Genomic DNA, 24,173 nt, shown 5'->3' on the forward strand with positions numbered 1-24,173 from the left:
TCAACTTTTGTACCTTTGGGGGTGTTATTGCCCGATGGAGAATGCACGAGACACCTAAAGGAAAGGCAGCACCTTGCGGCATCTGCAGAACTAGCTCAAGTCTGGTTTTGGTCCCATGCTCCCCCCTCCCACTGTTAGCACCCCTTCCACTTCTAAGGGAGACCCCAGGTGCAGCAGGAGAGAGCTGGTCTGAGTTTGCGTGCCCATGCAATCAGTTAGGAGGTGCGCGGCCTTCAGCAAGTCCCTTAACCTCCTTGAGCCAGATCTCACTCCCTCACAGAGTTGTTTTAAGCATGAAGTGAGATCAAGGCTGGGGCAGGGTCTGGTAAACTTTTAAGTGGTGGTGTGGACACTGTGACATGCACTCCAGATCCTCCACTGTGAAAACCTTGTTGCCCCAGAGGCTGGGAGTGGACAGCCTTCTGCTGTCACTTCTTCAGGAATGGCCTCAGTTGTCACGAGCCCTCTCACCAAGATGTCCTTTCCAGGGTTGCCCATATCCAGTGAGTGGTGAGGGAACATAGAGGCCTGGGCATTTCAGGACAACAGGAACGACACTGAAGTGCCACTCTAGCCAGCTCTAGGTGCTCCTTTGGGTCCGTCCAGATTTGTTGTTGGAGCCATATCACAACTAGCTCAACTTCTGCCTTCTCCTGTTTCATTCTTCTCCCTTCCACAGATGTGCATCCCAAGGACACACCTGAATAAACACCCTACACAAAAAACTTCATCTCAGAGTCTGCTTCCTAGGGGATCCAAACCACCAACAAGCAGTAATAAAAAAGTAATCCAATGCTATTTTTGGCATTGCTAACGACTCTTCTGAGGCTTTAAGCTTTTGTACATAAAGCCTTTAACAGAATTTGCATCTGGAATTTTACATAGTCCATCTAAACTTGTTTGACATCAGGCTTCCTGGCATCAGGGATGCTGTAAAACATGAAAGTTTCTGCTCAGAGAAGAGTTCACAGTCCTGAGCCAACCAGTGCCCTAACTTCAGGTGTACTTATTCCATTTTTTTTTTGTGATCTACCCAGCCCTTTCAATTTTTGCTCTAGGAGACCTGCTCAGCTTCTACCTGAGGGATGTGGTTATCCCTTGCCAGAAAACCAAATGAATTTAGCTTCGTTTCAAATAACTGTCTAGTGATCTTTGTTTCTTACAATTTAACATCACAAGCCATCAATAGGTTTCACCCTCTTCTCAAGCCCATTGCCTCATGAGGACCCTTCTGACCTTCCCAAGCCTTTTACATGGACCTGGTACATCCTCCCTTATCCGCCAAGCCCTCACCCCAGACTTTTCTACCTCTCCTACACAGTATTCCCAACCATAATAATAATAGTCATTGCCTTGAAATGATTATCAACCTTTCTATTATAGACACTTTACATATCTATTATAGATACTTTACGTATCTCATTTAATCCTCAACAACTTCATGATATAGGTATTATTATCCCCATAATACAATTACAGAAAAAAGAGAGATTATGGAAATTTCTTCAAGCCACAGCTAGAAAATGGAAGTGCTAAAAGCACACAAATGGCCACGCATGATAAGCATCAGGGAGATCAAGGCATGGTGAAGAGCAGAGCGTAGCTCCACCACAGCAGCAATCCTAGCTCACAGGGCATGATATATTTCTGTTTTAGCACATGCTCTCCTTGGCATCCTCATGTCAACCATCCTCCTTGCCCCTTTCCTTGGTGATTTCCAAACCTAATTTGACTCTCCAGACTTAGTATCTGGTGCCCCTAAATCAAGGTTTCCCAACCACAACACATCTGGGACAGGATTACTCTTTGTTGTGGGACTGCCCTATTCATTGTAGAATATGTAACAGCCTCTAACTCTCAGATGGCTGTAGCAACCCCTATGCAGCCAGGACAATAAAAATTATCTCCAGAAACTTCCAACCAAAAGTCCCCAGGGTCAAAATCTCTCCAGGCTGAGAACTGCTACTCTAGGCCAACAACCCAGTCCCTGACCTCCATTGGGCATTCACCCTTGTTTCTTACCCAGACTTGACTTCAGCCTGATGGATCTGCCTTCCTATTTCAGCATCCACTGCCCCTTGGTGTGATTGTCTATCTCAGCATCTTCTCAGGCTTCTGGCCACTTGGCATCCAAGAACCAAGCTATTCCAGTCAAGGGATTCATGGCTGCTGATGAGCAAGTATGATTTCCTGCCCAGGCTAGCCTCGCATCCTAACTTAGGCCTCCTATCCAGTGCTGATGGGTAGCAGTTCCCATCCCAATCCTCAAAGAAATCCAAGAATTAGAGTTTACCACTAATATATGACACTTTCTTTCAATACTTTTATCCCTTTATGTCAAACCTACCACTTTTTAACTATGAAATTTCTCAGACGTCAATTTTTCATTTTAAGGAAGGCATTCAGGATGTGGACAGTCATTATTTTATTCCTACTATGTCTGTTAGGGACTTTTTAAGAATAATAAGCTAAACATTATAAACAGTAATGTAAATGACTCATAGACACACCACTCAGGTCTGGCAAAGCTGGTAGCTAAGCTCCAACAGAGCTTTAAAAGCGAAGAACAGAGGTAATATGGGGGCATTTTCGGGACATTGAAGTTATCCTACATGACACTGCAGTGACAGATACAGGCCATTGTATATTTTGTTATAACATACAAAATTGGTGGGACAGTGTAAACTATAATATAAACTGCAGTCCATATGCTTCAATATGTGTTCATCAATTGTAACAAATGAACCACACCAATGAGGGATGTTGATGTGGGAAAGTAGGGGAAGGAGAGGGAGTGGGACATAGAAGGATCCCTTATGGTTTTTTGTAACGTTTATGTAAGCGTCTTTAAAAATAAAAACAGTTATTAAAATAAAAGACTTCCAGGGCCTGAAAGCCACTTTTTTTTTTTTTTTTTTTTTGCCTTGACAATTAAGCCCACCCCCTAACCCACTTCTTTCTATACCATTTCCCTCATCTAAAGGATAAAGAAGGAAAAATAACATTTCAACCCTTGGTTCTTTCCAAATGTACTTGTTGAAAAGAATCTTTTATGGATTTAATAACTCAAGACAAGTATTTTTCAGTTGTTGGCACTGATTATACATTGACTGTTACAGGGTACAGAAGTGGAGAACAAGTAAACCCTTTGGGGTCACATAGACCTCTTGTTTTTTGGCTGTATGTCCTCAGCAAGTTTCTTTTTTCTTTTTCTTTTTTTTTTTTTAAGATTTATTTATTTATTTCTCTCCCCTCCCCCCCTCACCCCGGTTGTCTGTTCTCTGTGTCTATTTGCTGCATCTTGTTTCTTTGCCCGCTTCTGTTGTTGTCCGCAGCACGGGAATCTGTGTCTCTTTTTGCTGCGTCATCTTGTTGTGTCAGCTCTCCATGTATGCAGCACCATTCCTGGGCAGGCTGCACTTTCTTTCGCGCTGGACTGCTCTCCTTGCGGGGTGCACTCCTTGCGCGTGGGGCTCCCCTACGAGGGACACCCCTGCGTGGCAGGGCACTCCTTGCGCGCATCAGCACTGCGCATGGGCCAGCTCCACTCGGGTCAAGGAGGCCCCGGGGACCTCCCATGTGGTAGACGGACACCCTAAGCACTGGGCCAAGTCCATTTTCCCCTCAGCAAGTTTCTTAAACTCACTCTTTCATAGGTTGAAATATTTATAATACATGCTCTTTTCATGTCATTGAAAAGATTAAATAAATGAACATATACAAATTGTCTTTGAAGGTTTTCATTGACTGACAGCTGCTGGAAATGGAGGTGATAGCGTTAATTAAAATAACAATACAAATAATAATGCATGTGCATTCCTTTCCCCCTTGGAAAGAGTCTATCCTAAATCCCTGACTCTTTCTGGCCCTGGAAACCAGGCCTACCTAGAAGGCAATTTAACAATTCCCTTTAACTCTCTCTTTTGAGACCAGCGTTTTCCTTTTGAATCAGTCTTCAGTATCTGGTTCCCTGTTTTCTTTTGCCTGGAAAGACTCTACAAAATTAGACTGTTCTCAAGGAGACAATGGCCCTGAAACTGCCTCCCAAGACATGCCACAATAAAATAAATGAGTGAAAAATAAATAGATAATTCATTCTTTTCTGGCTCCTGGAGAGGGTACTCCTTTTGTCTTGGGTATGGGAGTGGTGGCAGTTGTTCGACCTCATCCAAATACCAGCAGTATTGCTTTGAACTAAATAAATAAAGAAATAAAACATTTGTTGAGAACCTATTACTGTCAGGGCTGATCAGAGTACATCATTTATAACACGTCATCAAATCCATGTGAAAACCATTTGCAATGAGGTTTATTATTATTATTACCCTGATTTTCCATCTTAAAAAAAAAAAAACCTAGTGCTCAGAAAAACAAAATAATACCCCAAATGGGAATTGGCATGTTTACTCCAATCTCAGCCCCTAATTTAAAATCTAATATTCTTTATGCAATATCCCATTGCTTCTAAATTATGTTGCTCGATTATATCACTTAAACATTGTTTTAACAGGGGTTCAAAGTAGTGATTCCTGAATTGTGCCATAGGATGGGCTTTCACACATGCTGAGGAATTTGATGTTATGTATTGCAACACCTTCCCCAAAATAAGCTGGGACTCTTTAAAGGCATCTCAGGCACAACGTTCACAAGAGAAAACTAGAAAAGGTTACTTGACAGGCAGATGACTGACATTGTATTTCCTTGCCAAAATACAGCCTGATCTTTTCCTAGTCCAGTGATCTTGGACCCCTTTGCCAGTACCTAATTTCCCATTTTGTTCTTTTGGCTGTACATATCTCTTCTCCTCCTTTTCAATTGCAAGCACCAGCTACCCAATTCAAACTAGGGTAAGTAAAATGAGAATTCACTGGCTCCCTTGACCAGGAACTTCTGGCCTGGATAAATCCAGGGGTCTTTCTCTCCATCTCTTAATCCAACTTAGAGCTGAAAGTCTTCTCCATGTGCTTACCCCCATCTCCAAACCACATCTTCCTAGTTTAGCAATGCTGATGGAAAAAGGACTCTACTCCCAAAGTCTACACATCAATTCCAGGAAAGACAGTGGCTGACCCACTTGGGTCACCGATGCCTGTACCTACCACTGTCCTCAGAGGGACAGGGCACTCTGCACAGCCAGAGTCACATTCTACCTCTTTAGCTGGGAATAGGGACAGAATAATTACCACACCTCATCAAAACCATGTAAGTGGAGGGAAAGGCTCACCAAAGGAACCAGAAGAAAAAGGATTGCAAAGCAGGATGGAGAGACAAAAATTGTGACTACCATCATCTGCATCTGCTACAATAATAAAGTGGAACAAGTTCAAGATCTTTACATCTTGCCTAAGCCCTCAGAAACTCTCAGTGCTGCTGCCACTGGGACACAGAAAAGGTTCCCGTATAGTACAAATTGCCTTGATGATATTCTGGTGAGATTCCATCCCCTGGTGGCCCATCCTGCCCTGCAATCCCCCTTTCTGTCTGTGAGCATTTGGAAGTATGAGAACACCTCCAGGCTGTAAGCAAGGTGCTGCTTCTCAGGTGCTGCTCATCTGCCAGGCAGTACCCATTATTTTATCTGCTGCAGCCTGTGGCCCTATGTCACTCGGTGGGATAGGCATTACATGGGGTCCTTTATTTGTGAAGTCTGTGGAAGGCTTTCTTGATGGCGAGATGCAACAAAGCCACTTTGCTCTGCTTCTATTTCATTTTCCATTTTAAAATAACCACAGAAGATGCATCTTGGGAGATTTTGCCCCCAAAAAGTTGAGCTGACTCTGAATAATAAACAGCAAAAATTAAAATCTAAGAAGCATTTCTGTATAAAACTCATTGCTTTCGAGGTGGTCCTGGTGGAGAGAGACTAGTGAGAGTTATTTTAAGAGGTGTCACAACGAGCAGGATATGGAAACCCAAGTGAGGTAATGAAGAAGGAGTTTCAATGAATGTGAAGAATGGTGAGGGAAAGGTTGGTCGTACTGTTGCAGGAAAGAGGTGATGATGAATGAAATTGTGTTAAAGAACTATACAGTCTATTGCTATGGACTTATTTACAATATTTCAACTCAAGCTTTTCAGGTACTTCAAATCTGCCATGAAATGCAGGTTTAGTTACATCGTTACTCAACTCAAGCTCATTTTTCAAAACATATGTTGGAGGTCCCACTAAAAGCACTGTTCCCCTAGAGCTGGCCCCAGCACTGAGAAGAATGTCAGAGCCAGTCAAGGAAAATGGAATTGTTCACTGCTCCTTCTTCGTTTTGGTTACCAGGGAGCTAATATTTTGCCCTCAATTATTAAACTTTAAATTCAAGTGCTTTTATGGACATAATTTCAAGTGTCACCACAGACACCTAATACATGCCATCCAGAATGTATAGATGTATATTGAGACCTCCAGGGATAAAGATCACTCGATGGCAGGTGCACAGCTGGAATCTTGTCTGGTAGTACCCAATTTCACTGTCCTGAAACCTCTATTCTGAATCCTATTTGAGTGTGGCTTCTGCCTTAGCCTCCTAAGATTGGAAGGTAAACTGTATTGGGCTACCACATCAAGGAATATCCATGCCAGTATTTTTGGAATTGTTTAGCATCATTGATGTACTGGATTTCTAAAGTACTATGCAACTTCAAATGTTATAAAGGCTGCATGCTTCAATTCAATTCAGTCTTCTAGATATTTGTTGCACCCTGTTCAGTAGTCTTAAGTCATGTTATTCTGAAACATGGGTTTTATGTTATTAATGTTGGAAACTCAAAGATGGCTCCAAAGTTTTGCTGAAGGGAGGTCAAACAAATGACTCTTTAGACACTGTGCCAGTTGGATGCTCATTATCATACTAATGTTGCCTTTAGTGACATCCTCCAATATATGCAAATATGCATTGGGAAAAATGGAAATGTATGTAAATGACACAGAGGTTATACTGGCCTATTAACATCATAAATCCCCATTTACAGTCCACTTTTAATTTAAGTGATCTTTCTATTAGGAGGACCACTTATGAAGTTAATCTGGAACGAAATCACAGCATGTCAATTAAAATAGTGTACAGTGAGACCACTGTCAATTGATAACTCATAGCAGATGTCTTAATTAGGCTTCACAGTGGCGGGTTGACCAAGGACACTCTGTGAAAGTCATCTGCAAGTTTGCATCTGAGGGATCTCTTCTCCTTCAAACCTTTATCTCTTTTTCTTCCTCCTGTTTAAATCCTAGCTATCATGAGGTCTCCCTTTATGTATTTTTTCCCAAAGACTTGATTCTTTTTCTTTTCTTTTGACTCTGAGTAAGAATATTCCAGAAAGAATATTCCATTCCTAGGGGCCAGGGTACTGCAAGCCTTAATTTATTAGAAACCTTTTGTTTTATCTTAAATATTCATTTGAAATTTGCATTGTACTCCTCAAAATATCCAGGCTTATTTTAAATATAAAAATGTTAAATTCACTCATCATCTAGTAAAAATGAAGTCCTGCTATTCTGTATCTTTGGGTGTCCTTGACTCCTACTACATGGGGAGTGTTAGAGACAGAGCCTCACATACTAATTTGAAAAGCTCAGATTTAATGTAAAGACAGTTTGGAACTACTCAGACTTAAGTTCAGAAAGTGGCCTGATGCTGCTCCTTATTATGTGTGTGACTTAGGGCAAGCTATTAGCCCAGAGTTCTCCAATGCCAGCGAGCCTGTCTCCCCTGATCCACTGTCTGTCCCCATCACCTAACTCAGGACCTGACACATAATAGGTATCCAGATTTTTTCTATCCATACTTGAATATTTTTTTCCTTTCTGAAACAATCATAAAAGCTGAATCACAGTGTTATAGTGAAGACTTTAAAGAAATGCTTCCCTTTCCTTTTAAACAAACTTCTCTGTTGAAGTGAAAAACTATTTTCTGCGAGGAGGAAATGCTTAAGCAAATTTAGATGTTATAAAACAAAATAAGATAAGTGTTTTATGGTTTCACTTGGAAGAGACAGACCAAAATATGATGTATTGAACCTAACTAGAAATGCAAGATTGGAGTATCTCCTGCTATCATAGGCCCGAGGTCAGCAGTAAAGGGCCTCTAGTAATAGTAAATATTTTCAGATTTACAGGCCAAACTGTCTCTATCGCAACTACTGAACTTTGCCATGCAAGGCAAAAACAGACATAGGCAATCTAAATAATTGGGTGAAGGTAGCTGTGTCCCAATGAAACTTTATTTACTAAAAACAGTTGGCTGAACAGATTTGACCTAAGGCCCTTGTTTGCCAACCCCTATAAAATCTCTTCAAATGTTATAGCCTAGAAATTGTATTAGACATACAATTTAATTTGTCATACTAAGTTGATGCTGTTTTAAATTTTCTAGATTAACATGAAAAGGTAACTAATTTAAAGTTAAAAATAAATGCAAGCTTAAAGCACAATCCAAAATGTATAGTAGTAAATGAATTCTAAATATTGATAACAAGCAAGATGATATTTTTCATATGTAAGACAGGATATTCAGCCTCCCTTCTTTAAATGAACTTGATCCCAGGACATTTTGCATTGACTTCAGCAATGTGTAATGTCAGGTTGCAGAACTGTTTCTGCATAGATCTGAAGACCAATCCATCACGGTCTTTGGTGTTTGGGACTTTTGCAAGAAGAGACAGGTAGATCACACAAAGGCTTAGCTAATGATCATGGTCGAGTCACTAACCCATTGCCTAAAACAAAAGATGATACCAATGATAGAATAAAATAGTTTCTCCTAGCCATTCAAAGGACTGGGGTAGAAAATGCTATGTCAGAAGAAAAACAAACAAACAAACAAAAAGGGTCTTAATTTTCCTGTGATTTAGTGTCCCAATATAAATCACAGGCAGCAGTTTGGTGGGATAGATAAATGGTCAAATTTGGAAACAAAGGTCCAGATTCAAATCTCAATTTTGTCGCTTAACTTGTGACATAGGGCAAAGTTACTTAATTCCTCTAAGATTCAGTTTCTTCATCGGTAAATTACAATTGAAATAACCCTCTCCTTAAAGAGTGTGGTTAGTGGAAAGATTTCGATGAGCATGATGACACATGGTACAAGTTCAAAAAATGTTCATTTCTTTGCCTTCCTATGTCCTTTCCACAACAGCATAAAACAAGACCTTTCCAGTGTTCTCAACTAGACCATCCATTTCCCCTGCTAATAAGGAGTTTATCCTCCTTCCCAGATGTGGAATTATACTATTGGTATCATGCTTACAGTATCTAAAGCCCTTTGCTAATGTACTATTTTGTTAAATTGTTACACAGTCCTCTGCCCCTCCTATTCCTCTCCCAGCTTGCTGCAAATTCATGAATCAATACTTTTCAAATATTATTATTCTAATAATAGCAGATTCTCACCAAAACACCTCTATCTCTCTCACCTCATCATATTGTACCATTGTTATATCATCTAGGTATCTGTTTACAATTGCACCTTAACTTAATACAGCAGGAACAATCCACTTAAAAACCTCAGGGCTATATGAGTGTGTGTGTGTGTGTGTGTGTGTATATATATATATGTCCTATTTTCTACTTTTCTGAGACTTTATTTTGGTAAATAAATTATTAGGCAAATAAGAATTGACAGAAATGCATACATATATTTAAGAAATTTCAAACCTTTTATGTCATGGTGAAAAGTATGCTTTGGCAGCATCCATTTGCATTTCTTGATGTTTTAAATTCCAATTGCTTTTTATCTACTCATTAAATCAGATCAAGTAATACTAGATTTTAGCAAGTTCTGACTTTCCTAGTTCATTTACAGCATATGATAAAAGCTTGATGTCCAAGGAGTTCACCTTCAAGGTTGAATCATTTGCAAGCATAAATTTGAACCACTTGGGTTGAAGGTCTGATGTGCAAGCAAGAAATCCTTAGCTGGGGTGTGAGATTAGCTGACTGCACATTCAATTAGTGGTCCTTGAATATTTAGGGACTCACACAGGTGCTCAGAAATATCTGGACTGTGTGACAAGACTCCACTGAATTCTTAGAAATGTTTATTATCATGAGCAGGACTAAAAGAAATTGGAGATGAGCAGACATTAACAAAATAATCCCTTACTTCTGTTTAAAAATTGGGGGTACAGCTTCTCCATCTTTCTGTTCTACAATTAAATGAAATTAGGAACAACTTAGAATGAGAGGTTTCTTATTTAAGACTGAGACACAAAGTAGACAGTTAGGAGACGATTTCTAGTCTCAAATTACTTAAATGCAACGAAATGGATGTAATATCTCCTCCTCCTGGAATTATCAGCTTGGATAAGGGCTCAATTATTGACCTGTTCCCTCAAGCCAGAAACATGGGGGCATTCTGAAGACCCTCTCCTCTCTCAGTTCCCACATTTAGCTCTTCTAGATCCTTACCAAGTCTATCTCCTAATTAATGATTGTGTTACTACCATCTCTCCAAACCACTGCTGCTGTCCTCCATCAGATGCCTGTCTGGTTTCCCTGCCTCTGCTTCTGGCCTCCCCTCAAACATTCTTCTCCTTGTGACCAGAATAACCTTTGTAACCCTCAAATCTGTTCTTATTTCCTTGTAGCACATTCAAACTCCTTAAAATGATTTATAAAATCGCATTATCCCAGGTGGGTGGGGGTGGGGAGGGGGGTACATGGGAACCTCTTATATTTTTTAATGTAACATTTTGTGTGATCTAAGTATCTTTAAAAAAAAAGATTAAAAAGCTTTAAAAAATTGTATTATCACTACTTACATTTGTAATCTAATTTCCTAATATTCCCTTACATGTACTATTGCCAGATTAAAAAGAAAGGAAGGAAAGAAAGAAGGGAAGAAGGGAGAGAGAGAGAAACCCAGTTAATAATTTTCAATATATGTACACGCCAAGCAATATTTATACATACTTATACTAAAATATATTCATCGTTTATCTGAAATTCACATCCACTGAAGTGTTTTGCACTACATCTGGCAACCCTGCTTACATGGATTCTACAATCCAACCAAACTGAAATACTCTTGCTGTTTCCTAAATGGACTCTATTATCATAGATTGAATCATGTCCCCCACAAAGACATGTTCAAGTCCTAACCCCTGGTCCAGGGGAGTAAACTCATTTGTAAATGAGATCTTTGAAGATCCTATTAAGATGAGGGTAAGCTGAAATGGAGTCCTTATAACCAAAGGAAATCTGGACAAAAATATAGAAGCCAAGGAAGACAGAGACAGACCACCATGTGATGGAGGCAGAGATTGCTACAGACTTCGGAGAAAGTATAGCTTGCCAATACCTTGATTTTGGACTTCTAGCCTCCAAATTGTGAGCCAATAAATTCCTGTTGTTTAAGCCAAGTGTGTGGTATCTGTCTTAGCAGACCTAGCAAAATAAGACACCTATCTCACTCAACCACAAGCTTCATGAGAGCAAGACTATGTACTAAATCCCAAACGCTTTGCAGGCTGTTGATAATGATACTTAATAAGTATTTATTAAAGGAAGGAAGAGAGAAAAGAAAGCAGAAAAGGAAGAAAACTAGAGGCCAAAATGGAGAAAGGGATGAAGGGACAGAAGAAGTAAAATACCTTTAAAGTCTGACAGACTTATATCACCTTAAAGTAAAACCTTAGGTTTCATCTAAATTTCTCTGAAAATCCTTTCCTAACTACTCTTGATGGAGTTAAATGCTTCTTTTTCTGTTAATGTGTAGCTTTATAAACATATATCTGCAAAAACATGCATTGCAGTTCTTAGAAATTATTCAGAAATCGTTAATTCAAAATTATTTAGCAATCTTGGTCTCCTACAAGAGATGAGTTCATCAATAGCTGAGACTAAACTTTTCTTAAGGTTTACCCCCTCCCATGGTGCCTGGAACATTGGAGGTATTCAATAAATATTTGCTGGTTAAATGAAACATGTGTCAAAACAGCTAGCAAAATCTGGGATTACTTTAAACAGGTCCGGGAAAATCCCAGGCAAATTTTTTGAGAAGAAGCCAGGGCCAATTGAGAGATTTTGCCTAGAATAATCCTTCAAAGTCAAAATGAAACATTCATTAAGACTTGTTGGTCCCATCCCATGAGAAAACAGGTGCTTTTGGAGATTCATGTCGAGGAGCCTGGCAGCACCAACTCTTCTTTGAGTCACTCTACAGAATAGGATCAATTCAGGCCACCAGATACAGTTTTTAGCTGATGTATCCATGCCAACAACATCCAGGTGTGCTACATGGAATGTGGCCCAGCTAATACAGAGACAGCCATCTGGAAACACAACTTGATTTTCCCAAGAGAGGCTTCCTTTACAGGCAAGTGATGCTTCTTGAGACATTGTGAGTGGCCCAATTCCTGAGGTCTTTCTTCCCTGAAGACTTCTGCCACATCTAGTATGACCCATCTGGGACCCCAAGTCCAGCATTGTTTGGCGTGACCTGCTCAAAGCCTTGAAGCCGTAGGAAGAGGGGCTGAGAGTCCTATACCTACACAGCAGTAGCAATACCACCACATCATCCTAAATGAGCAGCTGCCAGAGTGATCCTGTTAACAGGAGTCAGTGCTGACCACTCTTTTGCTCAACACCTTCCTGTGGAGCTCCATCTACCCAGAATAAAAACTGAAGTCCTTGAAATGAGCCAACATGGCATAAATGAGCAGGCATCCTGCTACCCCTGCAGCATCCTGTGCTCTCCCAGTTCTCACCCTCCCCCAATCACAACCGCCTCTGGCTATTCCTGGAACACTCTAACAGGGCACTCGTGCTGGCTGCTACCTGGGCTGGACATTCCTCCCCAAGAAATCTCTATGGCTGTTCTTACTGTCATCAGGTCTTTCCTCAAATGTCACCATCTCAGTGAGGCCCATGCCACCTTCACTTTCTATTTTTCTCCAAAGAAGTTATGATGGTTAATTCTATGTGTCAAACTGGCTAGGTTATGGTGAGCAGCTATTTGGACAAACACTGGCCTAGATGTTACTGTGGAGGGATTTCGTTGATGGGGTTATTTTCCACAGATGAATTTGAATAGAGGAGATTAGACTTGATTGTGTGGGTGGGCCTCACCTAATCAGTCAGGGGTCTTAAGAACAAAAATCTGACAATTCCAGTAAGAACAATAAATTCTGCCTTAAAATTACACCATCTAATCTTTTCTGAGTTTCCAGCCTGCCAGCTTCCCCTACAGATTTTGGACTCAAGACAGTAACAATCCCTTTTACTGGAATTTCCCATCTGCTGACCACCCTACAGATCTCAAAATACCAACCTCCACCATCATGTAAGCCAATTCTTTAAAATAAATTATTCCTTAAAATAAATTCCTTAAAATAAATCTATATGTGCACATACGCATATATCCTATTGGTTCTGTTTCTACCTGACTAATACAGCAGTTATCACCTTCTACCATACAATATCATTTACTACTTTAATTCATTTTCTGCCTTCCCTCTTTAGAATGTATGCTCAGTTGTATTAACTGCTGAATCTCCAATGCCTAAAAGAGTACCTAGCAGCAAATTCACTTGACATGCTTTGAATAAAGAAAGCATCTCCATTCATTTTGCCTATTCTTCTGAATCAGTGACAGGAAAAGCACAAAGTAGAAAAAGGAGGGTAGATGCTAAAGTCTAAGGAAATCCAGGTCTAATTTGCCATTCTCAAGTTGGGTCCTCAAAACCTCTGTGAGTCTTGATATCTTCCCCAGTGAAATTGGAACCGTTTCTGCTCTTCCTACATTAGTCACAGCTCTGCTTGTCCCAGCCCTTCAGAGCTACAGTATTGACAGACCTTCAGTATAGATTCTGCAGCAGCTCTGACTCTTGGAGTGGTCTTGAGAGTCTACCAAAGTCACTGAGCTAAATCTTGAGCTGGTAGAGCTACTAAGCTGAAGACTTTCTTAGTGACCTTTAGTGCATGCTCAGTTTGCAAATTTTGTATCTGTCTTAGTTTCCAAAGGCTACCCTAGCAAAGTACCATAAACTAAGGGTTTGAAACAACAGGAATTTATTTTCCCACAATTCTGGAGACTAGAAGTCTGAAATCAAGGTATCAGCAGGGCCATGTTCCCTCAGAAACCTGTAGAGGAGAAAACTTCCTTGCCTCTTCTACCTCTGGTGCTTACTGGAAATCCTTGGCGTTCTTTGATTTACGGAGGCATCAGTCCATTCTCTGCTTCCATCTTCCCTCCTTGTCTCTCCTTCCCTCTTAGAAAAACATAGGTCATATTAGAATAAGGCCCGTCTCTAATCCAGTATAACCTCACTTTACCTTGAATATATCTTCAAATACCCCATTTCCAAATAAGGTCACATTCACAACTGTCAGGGTTCAGGATGTCCATATATCTTTTGGGGGGACTCAATTCAATCCATAATAGCATCTGTAAACTTTAATAGACCTGAGACCCATTCTGGTTCAAGTCTTGAAAGTCTGCTTACCTATGTTAAGTTTCTCTCTCTGGAGATTAAACTCTGCTCCTAAAAATCCAATTACTTCTTCAATTCCATTGGAGTATCCAGGGGTCAAGGTGACTTTATGCATGGGGGATGTGGTATTGGATCAAATGTCCATCAGATCAGTCCCAACCTTTCACTTCTCAGCAAATCACCCCTCCTGGCCTTTGTTTTTTCAGTTTTTAATGTTAAAGTGTTTCCCAGATCGTAGGGGCATTGTGAGAACTGACTAAGATAATACTAGTTCATCTCTCAACACAGTGCCGCACAGAGAAAGCATTCAGAAAATGTGAGGGCCCTTCTCTTACTTTTGGAAAGGTACTCTGCTTTGCCTGTACTTCTCTCACTCCTGGGTTGACCCTTGCCCATCAATCTCAACTTGTCTCTGTCCAAAGATCAAGCTTTCCCATTGAACCCTGAGGTTGAGCCTACTGGTCACCTCTCCTGACTGTCTACCTTGCAACCTACTGGCTGCTATTTGATCCCATCAGACTTTGAATGTAGCTCCTGATACCAGCTGGTCTTTTGCAGTAAATAAGGTTAGGGTGTGTGAGATCAGGTTGCAAATTTTAAAGTACTGCACCAAATAGGAGGGACAAACATTTTTAACATAAACTTTTAATCGTGCAGGAGAAGGCAAAGAGAGAATGCCTGTGTATAAGGAACACCAACATGGCCACTACAATATGCACTTTGCCATATAAGACATCATTTAATCCTTACAGAGGCTGAGCCAGTTCAGCACTAGTCTCCACTTTTTAAAACTGCGGAAATTGGGCCCAGATAATTTAATGCCTTGATTTGCATGGTAAATCTGGAGTGAAGGGGAAATCAGATTCAAATTTGTCTGACTCTATAGACCATGCTTTTTGAGCCTCACCATGCTCCCTGGCAAGGTATGTTTAGCAGACCAAATATTATTCCAAGTCAGACTGAGCGGGAAAGCCCACAATATATGTGCTCTATCAGTAAGAAGCGATTCTTCTTTTTCCTCATTTTTATGTAGAAACCTAAGAAGACAATGGCCTGTGAGGACGGGAACTTCTTGAATAAACTGCATGCCTTAATTATCTGTAAAACTTCAGAGATCCAAAAAAAAAACTTCAGAGATCCTGTCACACAGTAGGTTATTCTATAATTCATATTGAATACAATGTAGTATTTGTTCTTTATAATTTTAAATCATTATTCACAAATAGAAATAATATGGCTCTTTATAATATATGAGAAAGAAAAAACAAAACTACCCCTAATTTCATTATCCAGATGTAAACCAATTAATATGTTGGGGTATTTTTTTCTAGTGTGAATGATGTGTATGTTTTAATTGTGATCTTAGGGGATATAGAAATTAAACATAGTTTTAATTTCTACTTTATTTTCATTATAAAAGCAAATTTCTTTCTACAGAATACATGAAACTTAAGAAAATACAGAGAAGAAACAAGATAGGCCGAATCCATCTTTTAAAAATAATGATAATCAAGTATATAACTAGTGATAAACAGAGGGAGCTACTTTTGTTTATGTCTTATAAAGTCCTTTTTCTATGTGTTTTAATGTTATTGAAATAATGGCATACATACTGATTTTGCACATAAAGAACTTAGACATGTTTATAGTTCTTAAATGGATGATAAAATAAAGAGCGGCTTAATGGCAGATAATACCAATCAGTGGGTGGTTTATCTCTTTCCAAAAGTTCAGACTTTTCCATATACATTTGAAAAATGCAAAAATCATTATTCAAGTTCTGTGGCACTGAAAATGGTCATGTCACACACTGAAGCTTTGCTTTTATGGAAAAGAAATGAGTTTTGTGTGTATTTATTAAATCTCTCACTAGTGTTTAAAATATTTCAATATTTTAGCCATCATTACCAAGTGCTTGAACAGAATTGCAAGAATTATTGTTTAAAATGGTCATCAATCAAGGACACAATTTCACATTAATTGCAGAGTAAAGAATTCTGGAGCACAAACCCTGAAAAGCTGTCAAAAGAGAAGAGGAAGCAATCAGGAATTCAACAGTGGATCAAAGCAGCATAAAGTAACAATCCAGTAAAGGTAACTATATGAGTAATTATAAATGTTGGCAATATTGTATTGTACTTTTTGGTATGTAACTACACTTTTTACTTCTTACAGGTTCTAAAATGCAAATGTAAAAAAGTAATGATAAATCTATGGTTTTGCACATACAATGCACAAAGATATAATTTTTAACAAGTACAACAAAATGGTGAGGGCATGGAGGGCTATAGGAACGCTATTTGTGTATGGTATTAAAGTTAAGTTGGTACTAACTCAAATGCAATTGTTATTGATTTAGGATTTAAAATTTAAGCACCATAGTAAGCACAAAAAATATATATCTAAAAAATATCTACAGGAGAAAATGAGAGGGAACTCATAATGGTGCAAGAAAGAAGTCAAATAAATATGAAGGTTGGCATTAACAGAAGAATTAAGAGGCAAAAAAGGTTGACATGCAAATACCAAATAGCAAAATGGCAGAAGAAAGTACTGCATATCAGTAGTTACTTTAAATGTAAGTAGATTAAATTCCCCAATCGAAAGTCAGAGATTGATAAATTGGATAAGAGAGCATGACCCAATTTTATGCTGGTTACAAGAGACTCACCTTAATTTTTATTTTTTTATTATTTATTTCTCTTCCCCCCTCCCCATTGTCTACTCTCTGTGTCCATTCATTGTGTGTTCTTTTGTGTCCGCTTGCATTCTTGTCAGGCGGCGCTGGGAATCTGTGCCTCTTTTTGTTGTGTCATCTTGCTACATCAGCTCTCTGGGTGTGTGGTGCCACTCCTGGGCAGGCTGTGCTTTTTTTGTGCGGGGCGGCTCTCCTTGCAGTGCACACTCCTTGCACATGGGTCTCCCCTATGCAGGGGACACCATTGCATGGCGCAGCACTCTTTGCACACAGCAGCACTGCACATGGGCCAGCTCACCACACAGGGCAGGAGGCCCTGGGTACAGAACTCTGGACCTTCTATATGGTAAGTGGACACTCTATCAATTGAGCCACATCCACTTCCCATAAGAGACTTACCTTAAATTCAAAGATGCAACTAGGTTGAAAGTGAAAGGATGAAAAAATATATACCATGAAAATACTAAACAAAAGAGAGGAGGGGTAGACAGAAAAATATCAGATAAAATGGGCTTTCAGTAAAAACTGTTATAAGGGACAAAGTAAGTTACTATATACTGATCAGTGGTCAATTCAACAAGAAGATACAAAGACATAACAATTATATTTATGCACCAAAGAGCAGAGACACAAAATACATGAAGCAATTATAGATATATTGGAAGGGAGAAATAGATGGCTCTACATTAGTAGTGGGAAGTTTCAATCCACTACTTTCAATAATGAATAGAACATCTAAAGAGAAGATCAGTAATGAAATAGAAGACTTGAACGATACTCTTAACCAACTAAACCTAACAGACATGTACATAACATTTTACCCAACAGTCACAGAAAGCATATTTTTCTCTAGTACATATGATCATTCTCCAGAAAAGAATATGTTAGGTCACGAAAAAGTGTCAATAAATTTAAAAATATTGAAATCATATAATGTATATTCTCTGACTACAAGGGAATGAAGATAGAATTCATAAGCGAGGGATAATTGAAAAATTCACAAATATGTGGAAATTAAACAACACAATCTTAGTCAATGAGTCAAAGAAGAAATTACAAGGAAATTAGGATATATCTTAAGATGAATGGAAACAAAAAACACAATCCACAAAACTTATGAGATGAAGCAAAGGCAGTGCTAAAAGGGAAATTTATAGTTATAAATGTTCACATTAAATAAGAAGAAAGGGGGAAACGGACTTGGCCCAGTGGTTAGGGCGTCCGTCTACCACATGGGAGGTCCAATGTTCATACCCCAGGCCTCCTTGACCCGTGTGGGGCTGGCCCATGCGCAGTGCTGATGCGCGCAACAAGTGCCCTGCCACGCAGGGGTGTCCCACTCATAGGGGAGCCCCACGCTCAAGGAGTGCACCTGTAAGGAGAGCCACCCAGCGGGAAAGAAAGTGCAGCCTGCCCAGGAATGGCGCCGCCCACACTTCCCGTGCTGCTGACAGAAGCGGACAAAGAAACAAGACGCAGCAAATAGACACAGAGAACAGACAACCGGGGGAGGGGGGAAGAATTAAAAATAAATAAATAAATCTTTAAAATAAATAAATAAATAAATAAGAAGAAAGGCCTCAAACCAGAGACCTAAATTAACAACTGGTTAGAAAAAGAAGAGCCAACTAAACCAAAACAAGCAGAAGGAAGGAAATAACAAGATCAGAGTGGAGATAAATTAGAGGATTTTTGAAAAAATGTAGACTATAAATGAAACCAAAAGTTTGTTTTTCAAGAAGATTTTTAAAAACTGACAAACTGAAAAAAGTGTGATAGTACACAAATAAATATAATCAAAAATGAAAGGAGGGGACTTACTACCAACCACACAGAAATAACAAAGATTTACCAGGATATATGAACAACTGTATGCTAACAGATTAGATAACCTAGATGAAATAGAAAAATTCCAAAAAAGGCAAATACTTACTACACTGATTCAAGAAAAAATAGAAGATTTCAACTGAATAATAACTAGAAAAGAGATGGAATCTTTAATCAAAAACCATGCAACAAAGAAAAGGCCAGGAGTGGATTGCTTCACAGATAAATTTTACTATACATTCCAAGAAGAATTAATACCAATCCTACTCAAACCCTATGACTTTTGACAATATCTAGCACCCTTTTTTGATAAAAATATTCAGGACACTAGGAATAAAAGAAAATTCCTCAGCATGATAAAGGGCTTATAAGAAAAACACACAGTAAGCATCATATACAGGGGTGAAAGACTGAATGCTTTCCCTCTAAGATCAGGAACAAGACAAAGATGCCCCCTGTCACCACTGTTATTCAATATTGTACTGGAAATACTAGCCAGATCAGTTAGATAAGAAAAAGGAATAAAAGGCATCCAAATTGGAAAAGAAGTAAAACTTTCCCTATTTGCAGATGACAGGATCCTATACATAGAAAATCCTGAAAAATCCAAACCAAAGCTACTAGAGTTAATAGATGAATTCAGCAAAGTGGTAGGGTATGCACTAGTAATAAACTATTTGAAGAGGAAATCAAGAAAAACCCATTTACATTAACAATTTAAAGACTTAACTATCTAGGGAAAAAATTAACCAAGGATGTAAAGGACTTGTACATAGAAATGATAAAACACTGCTGAAAGAAAAAAAGACCTAAATAAATAGATGGACATTCCATTTTCATGAATTTAAAGACTAAACATTATTAAGAGGTCAGTCCTACCCAAAGAGATTTAAAGATTAAGTACAGTCTCATTCAATATTTCAATAGCCTCCTTTGCAGAAATGGGAAAGCCAATCATCAAATTTACATGGAAAGACAAGGGGCGTTGAATAGCCAAAACTATCTTGAAAAAGAAGAACAAAGTTGAAGATTCATCTTTCCAGATTTTAAATTTTATTAAACAGTAGGAATCAAAACAGCACAGTACTGACTGGCACAAAACATAGACTAATGGAATCAAATTGAGAGTTCAGAAATAAACCCTCTCATTCACAGACAATTGATTTTTGTTACAGGTGCCAATTCCATTCAATTAGAAAAGAATAATTTCTTCAACACCTGGTGCTGGGAGACATGGATATTCACACACAAAAGAATGAAGATTGATCCCTATTTCATTCCATTTACAAAAGTGAACTCAAATTGGATCAAAGACCTAAATATAAGAACCTAAACTATAAAAAAAAAAATCCTAGAAGAAAGCTTAGGGATGCATTTTCAGGACTTTGTGATAGGCAATGTTTTCTTAGACTTTACATCAAAAGCATGAGAAACAAAAGAAAAGAATAAGAGATAAATCAATAAATCAGATTTCATCATAATCAAAAACTTTTGGGCATTGAAGGACTTCCTTGTGAAAAGTAAAAAGACAACCTAAAAATATGAGAAATTATTTGGAAATCATAAATCTAATAAGGGTTTAATATCCAGAATATATAAATGACTCCAACTCCAGAGAAAAAAGATAATCAATGGAGCTGGACTCAGATGTGATGTCTTTTCACAAGCCTTTCCTGTTACTTTACTAGAATTGTAGTTGGTGCTGGGGTTTAAGATACACCCAGGGGATCTGAATCTCTGGACTGACCATATGATAGCCAGGCCCTGAGCCTCAACAGACTTCAGCTCCTACACTCTGGTTTATTGGACTTACCCCACTCAGCTAACATGGAGGTGAAGAAGGTCAACCACCACACCAGGTAGCCAAGAATGCCTACAACTGAAAGCAGGAGGATTGCATCCAGCATCCATGTGGAATCTAAGTCCCCTCTTGATATAGATGTGGAATGGACACAACCAATCCAAGGACCACAGGATGGAAGAATAGAATATGGATTAGAGTGGACTTACTGATATTCTATTCATGAACTATTGTGGTTAGTAATCAAAGAAAATGTGGCATTGGTGTGGAAAAAGTGACCATGGTGGCTGCTGGGTGTGGGGAATGGGAGGATGAGATGAAATGTGGAGGCATTTTCCTGGGTGGTGCTTCAGGGACAATTACCGGACATTGTAGGTCCTCCCATGGCCCACTGGATGGAACATGGGACAGCGTGGGCTATGATGTGGACCATTGACCATGAGATGCAGCGATGCTCAGAGATGTATTCACCAAATGCAATGAAAACATCACGATGATGGAGGAGAATGTTGCCATGGGGAGAGTAGTGGGGCGAGTGGGGTGGGGGGTACATGGGGACCTCATATTTTTTTAATGTAATATTTAAAAAACGAATTAAAAAATAAATTAAATAATATAATATAATATAAATGGCAAAAGACTATTTGATGATCAGGCTCATGTGCCAGCTTGGCCAGGTAATTGTTCCTGGTTGTTTGGTCATGCAAGCACTGGCCTAATTGGCATTTCATAGACTTAAATCATCAGTAAGCTGATTGTATCTATGGCTAATTACAACTACAATCAACTAAGGAGCTTGCCTTCAACAATGAGAGATGTCTCATCCAATCAATTGAAGGCCTTTAAAGAAGTGATGATTTCAGCAGTCAGAAGAGAGAATTTCCATCTCTACTTCAGACAGCTAGCTTCTGGAGGATTCATCTAAAACCATCATTGGTGCTTACAACTTGTGGCCTGCCCTACAGAATTTTACTCCTTCATCCCCACAGTTATGTAAGACAATTTTTTAAAATCACATAATATTTACTGATATCCCCTATCAGTACTTTTTCCCTAGAGAATACTGATTAATAAAGCCTTGAGTAGATGTTTCTCCAAAGAACATATTCAAATGGCCAATAAGCACAAGACATGATGCCCAACATCATGAGTCATTAGAAAATGCAAATCAAAACCACAATGAGAAACCATTTTAAACTCACTAGAAAGGCTACTCTTAAAAAAAATGACAAGTATTAGAAAAAATGTGGAGAAATAGGAACTGTTTGGAGGGTACTCAGAATATTAAGTATAGAATTACCATATGACTCAGCAATCCTCTTCTAGGTATATACCCAAAGGATTGATAACACACCTATGTTCCTAGCAGTTCACAATTGCAAAAAAAAAATGGAGCAACCCAAGTGTCCATCAACAGAGAGACGGACAAACAAAATTTGGTATGGACATGCAATGCAAAATTATTCAGGAATAAAAACGAATGAAGTTCTGATACATTCAACAACATGGATGAATTTTGAAAACATTGTGTTGAGTGAAATAAGCCAGACCCAAAAGGACAAATATTGCATGATCTCACTGATAAAAAAACGATTAACTGCAGATTCATAGAGTCAGAAACTAGAATAAAGGTTACTAAGGGCCTGGGTAGGGTTTGGAAATAAGGATTTAATGTTTAAATGGTATAGAGTTTCTGTTGGGGTGATGGAAAATGTTGGTAATGGATGGTGGTGGCAACCCAACACTGTGAATGTAATTAACATCACTGAATTATGTATCTAAACATAGTTAAAATGGGAAATTTCAGGTTTTATATATATATATTACTATAATAAAATATTTTAAAAACCATAGGACTGAACAACACAAACAGGGAACCCTAAAGTAAATTATGGACTATAGTTAATAGTGTAATTATAATAATATGGTTTCATCAATTTTAACAAAAGCAATTTTAACACTAAAGCAAAGTGTTAATAGGGAGAACTGCTTGTATAAGGAGAGTTATAGAAGAACTGTATTTTTTGCATGATTTTTCTGTAAACTCACAACTTCTCTAATTAAAAATGGTGACACCATCTACTCCTTACTGAGTTTTCAGCTTACAGATTCCCCTACAGATTTTGGGCTCAGGACTGCAACATCACACTTACCAAAATTTCTGTCCTTCTGAGCTTCCTTCCCTATAGATTTCAGCCCCCACAATCATGTGAGCCAATTCTTTAAAATAAATCTGCATACGTACACATACCTGTAAATTGTTGGTTCTGTTTCTCTGAAGAACCCTGACTAACACAGAGGGGAACAAAAATCCTGGTATACTTAAAAGTTCTGCAGATGAAATTCCAATAAAACACACATGGGCATTCAATCCTGCAGAAGAAAGCTGAGTTCTTCCCCGCTTCTTTTCCTTTTTAAGTAACCTGTTTGGGGATTTTGTTTTGTTTGTTTCATTTTGTGCCTGTCAGTATCAGTGGAGGATTTCTTCATCAACTTTGAGCCAAACTTCACACCAGAGCAATTCTTCCTCAAGAAATATATAATATATTTTCTAAATGTCCAAGGAAAAGTGTACAAAGAACAATCACTGCATCATTGTTTGTAGTGGAGTAAAAGGAAGGAAATATGTGTTTATTAATAAAAGGATGCATTAGAGATACATCTTTACAACCACATTCTCTGCAGTGGTTTTGAATATTGAAATAAAGCTTCATGTCCTGACAAGGAAATGCACCTACTATATATGGCTAAGTAAAAAAAGGCAAGGTAGAACTATATTTAGTTTAGTATTTTTTGTCTAATAAAACCTTATAGACATTTTTGGATGCTTAAATGTAAACAGGAAAAATCTGAAAAAGTTCAGCAAACTCTTTTATTTAAATTTAATTTTATTATTATTACTTTTAGGAGGTACTGGGGATCGAACCCAGGCCTTGTACATGAGAAGCAGGCGCTCAATCACCTGAGCTACATCCGCTCTCCTCTGCAAACTCTTGACATTCTTATCTTTGGGAAACAGGATGGGAGAGGCAAAGAGAAGTTTTATTATTTAATTATACCTTTATGGAGTATTTAAATACTTTCCCATTTTTATAATTAGAAATAAATGGAAAATATGTGCAACTATGGAATTTAGTGATATTTTTTGTTCATTTGTCTTTGCTTGTTGTTTCATTGACATTATTTATAACTTTTTTTCCTTTTTTTTTAAATTTTTTTATTCATTTTGTAAAAATATTACATTCAAAAAATATGAGGTCCCATTCACCCCCACCGTCCCCACCCCACCACTCCCCCCTGCAACACTCTCTCCCATCATCATGATATATCCATTGCATTTGGTAAGTATATCTCTGGGCATCACTGCACCTCATGGTCAATGGTCCACATCATAGCCCATACTCTCCCACGTTCCATCCAGTGGAT

At 38.6% G+C, this 24,173-nt stretch overlaps 1 long non-coding RNA gene across 1 annotated transcript in view; it reads left to right on the plus strand.

Moving 5' to 3' along the window:
• Positions 1-23,828, plus strand: part of LOC131279210 (uncharacterized) — a 63,656-nt gene extending 39,828 nt beyond the window's left edge. Inside the window, exons 2-4 of the long non-coding RNA XR_009186590.2 lie at positions 15,455-15,570; positions 16,408-16,515; positions 23,655-23,828. This is a non-coding gene — a long non-coding RNA (uncharacterized lncRNA). The remainder of the gene's footprint in view (positions 1-15,454; positions 15,571-16,407; positions 16,516-23,654) is intronic.
• The last annotated feature ends 345 nt before the right edge of the window (positions 23,829-24,173 follow it).

The sequence above is a fragment of the Dasypus novemcinctus genome, chromosome 1 (assembly GCF_030445035.2).
Source record: "Dasypus novemcinctus isolate mDasNov1 chromosome 1, mDasNov1.1.hap2, whole genome shotgun sequence".
Taxonomy (NCBI): Eukaryota; Metazoa; Chordata; class Mammalia; order Cingulata; family Dasypodidae; genus Dasypus; species Dasypus novemcinctus.